A 3953-nucleotide genomic window follows, 5' to 3' on the forward strand; every position below is an offset into this window, starting at 1 on the left:
TTTCAAAAGTTGGCATGTGAAATTTTAAATCAGGTGCAAGCATCTTCGAGAAAACAAAGTAGTGTGATGAAGCAAAATGCATGCTTTCCCTGTTCTCTGTGAAACCACGTTGTTTTCTCCTTTCCTGATACCAGGACCCATTAAAAAGGGCATTTCTTTCATTTCGAAACCTCCGTTCAGGTTTGGGTCAGTTCTGAAGATTTTCAGACAAGGTCCCCATCATTTGGTTGTGAGGTCACTGCACACACTTGCTAAGTGTGGCTGGTGTGACCTGCCAACTTGGGCAGGGCTCCCGTCGGGTGTCCTGCACCCCAACAGGCCGGCCGCACCTGGAGTCTGGGTTCAGCGTTTTCTGCGTGTGCAGAGGACACCCGCATCGCCATTCTGCGAAATCATGTTGTCCTAATGAGAATGCAAATGAAAGGGAAGCTGTGGGAAATGGCTCTAGATGAGCTGCTTGTCAAAATGTTTTACTGGGGAGGGCGTGTTGTGAAGGGGCGGGTGAGCCAAACTCCCTCGTTTGCCGAGTGGCGTTTCTGGGGGACTCGTGTTGGGTGGCACATGGCCAAGTCTGAAGGAAACACATCTTCATTGATGTGCCTATTGTTACTGGTTCTTATTCATGGTATTTAAACAACTCATGCAGGTTTTGACAGCTTTTCCTTTTTCCTATTTACATAAGACTTTTTTATGTTGGTAAAATTTCTGAAGACCAGTGGTCCGAGGCTCCGGGGAAGAGAATCAGGGTCAAGGCTTGGGTGTAGCATCAGCTGAACCCCTCAAAGGCGCAGGCCCAGGAAAGGGTGCTGTCACGGAGATGCAAGAAAGAGCTGCGATCCTTGGGTAGTCTACTGGGCAAATGAGTCACCTTTAGGGAGAAATGGATAAGGGGGGGCAGGACTGCAGAAGGGGTTCGCCCGGGCTTTGTGCACACATAACTCATTGTGCCTACAAGTGATGCCTGGCCCTATGTGGCCTTGGGCTTTTATTTTCTACGTAATGGCCAGAGGTCCAGAGCTCTGTCCACATCACTGAGGGCTGGTTGTTACGGTCACCGGAGGGAGGTCTGGTGATTAATGTCCTTATAGTGGTTTACCTGGTCCTCGTGCTCAGACAGACAGCGGGGCACGTTTCCATGCAGCTCTGTCTGAGATGGCGTCTTTTCAGGATGGACCAAAGTGGTTCAGGCCCCTCTGTGAATACAGGACCTGTCAGACATGTAACAAGAAAGGTTCAAAAATAAAGTTCAGCATGACTCGAAATAAAATAACAGTCCTGTGAGGGCTGCAGAGAATACCCTCGGGGCGGGAAGCGGGTGGATGGGTTTGGAGGCTGCCCTGTCAATCAGTCTGGCCCTCGGGACAGGTAAGGAACTCAGGTCTGCTCTGGACATTTTCCACGGGGTCGGCTCATGTATGTTCCTGGTGAGATGTTAATTTTCCATAGCATGCCATTAGATTGCAACACAGTTATTTAGGGAAATGTTATCTTTATGGAGTTGACTTATTTGCAAACTTAACATAAGCTTTCAAACCCACAGAAAATATGGCAGCGTGTTTATATTTAAAATAGATTTTTAAAAATCCAGTGAGTTACTGTGAATTTACTTACTGCCCAATAATCCTGGGATAAAAATAATTTATGCTCCTATTTTAATTAAAAGCAAATCATTTTTGTAAAGTGACAGGAGCTCAGTCTAGTGGTTAGAACAGGCAGGGAGTGGGGAGGCGGCTAGCTTCCTTCTTGGCGTGGGGCAGCCTCTTCACTCTTCCTGAACAGAGTTTTTCAGTCCTTACAAATTCACCAAATCCACCAAAACACACTGTGTGTAGTCGCTGACACTTTGGATAGTTCGGCGTCCTATGTAGCAGGGTCCCAGGTCTCGGTCTGAGATGCTGACAGACATCAAGGGTGGAGAGATCTCTTAGGATTAGAAGCTCTGATGCCAGGGCCACCAAGGGGATGTAGGGTTTTCCGGTCTACCACCAAAGATGGAAGTGAGAAGAGCAGCGTGTTATGTTTGAAGGCTCTGTGGCTGATTTCCTTGGTCACTGGAAGACGTTCAGTACCCACAGAGACAAACTGGTCCCTAAGGCTGGCCTGGCTCCTAGATTCATGAGGAGGGAGCAGAGCACAAAGGGGGGCGGGATGGACAGACATAGGGGACACTGCACCCCACAGTCACACTTCCTCCATATTTCCTCATCACCACGTGGCTATTGAGCACCTACTGTGTGCCGGGTTAGGAGACGAGTCTGGTCTGTGTGGACTGGAGCTGCGGGGAAGACTCCTTACCTGGGGGAGCACTGCTGGGGCCTGAGCACTGCTGGACAGTTTTTGGGGACACAAATGAGATGCAAGGAGTTGTCTCTGTCTTCCAGGGGTCACAGCCATGTTGGGGACCCAAGGCAAGGTGGCATCAGTGAGTAACAGCACAGGTGGCTATGGTGAGCGCTGACTTTCAGGAAGCAGGTGCCAGAAGGTGAGAGCAGCCCCACCTTTGTCCTCATCTGTCACTCTGCAGGTGTTGGATGGGGTGGCCTGGTGCGGATTGGTGCTGAGCACTGGGCTTGGAGTCTGAAGACTGAGTTGGAACCTGAGTCACCTCCGTACTCCCTCTGTGATGCAGTGGGCAAGGCTTGTTATCGGTGCAGCGGCTCCAAGCAGGATAGGCTGTGGTTAAGATGAGCTGTGTGGGAATGTGCTTTATAAGCTGTGAAGCACAGAGCATGGGTGCAGTGACTGATCTGCTCTTTGTCACTTGCACCAGCTTCTTTGTAATCCCGCTAAAGGAGAGACTCTGTATCTCCCCTAGGACCGAGTACACTGGTGGGCATCAATAAACAAACACTGGTCGGTAGGTGGTAGTTGGATGGATGAATTTATATTGGCTGCTTCCAGGCGTGTCTGAGACCCTTGTGACAGTAGTGCCTGAAATGTCACTTAAGAGCAGAAAACCATTTGGTTGGAAAATGAACAGACACTGCCTGTCTCTTCTCTTCCCATTGTAATGAGCATGTACGTACCATCTGGTTTCTGCCAAGAAGCAGGAGGGGAAGAGAGCAAGGGACTCACTTTCGGTTCCCCCGTGGGGGTACTTTCCCAACACGGTGTCTCTTGTATAATGGCTCTGAAAGTTGTCCCATTTCCTCCTCCCCATTAATGGCCACCAAATATGGTGACTCTGGCAGAAAGTTGCCATTAAGCCATGCGTGTGTCAGGCTCCATAGAGGCGAGAGACTAACAGATCAGGGGGACAGCAGTTCCTGCATAGGAGCCACTAGGGAACTTGAATCCCACTTCCAAGAAATAATTAGAAATGACCAAGAATTTAACTTTGGTTCTCATAGTAAGTATCTCATATTTAAGGGCACAAAATTTGAATATAGACTACCAGTATTAGAATTTTTACTTTATTAACTGTATGTAACTTGGATCAGCAGCTTAACTGCTCTGGGCCTCATTTTTCTTGTTAGTAAAATGGGTATGAATAGTATCTCCCTGATACCATTGTTGTAAACATATAAGGAGAGATATGTGTAAATTCTTCTTCTTCTTATCAATCACACCCTAAAATAATCCAGAAATAGGGGAGGTCAATGTGGGTTGGAATAGTCAGGAAAAATGTCATGGCAAAGGAAGAGAAAATAGAACTTGCTAGACATTGATGTTTCCCACCCCAGGTCCAGAGAAGCAGAGCATAAGCCTGTGCTATCAGGGCCTTGAGTCTGACAAGAGGGCCAAAGGGACCATCTCTTACCTGCTGCTGTAGGAGCCAGGAAGATTGACAAGCCAGGAAAGGAGCAGACAGAGAACCAGGCAGACTGTCTCCCAAGCCCTCAGGTTGAAACACCTGGGTAGAGAGCAAAGCCAAGGTGTGAGGGACTTCAGCAACCAGGTAGTAACCAGGAGTCGGGAGTAGAGGGTGGGTTCAGCCTAGGGACTCCTTGCAT

This window comes from Rhinolophus hipposideros, assembly GCF_964194185.1.
Source record: "Rhinolophus hipposideros genome assembly, chromosome: 21".
Classification (NCBI taxonomy): Eukaryota; Metazoa; Chordata; class Mammalia; order Chiroptera; family Rhinolophidae; genus Rhinolophus; species Rhinolophus hipposideros.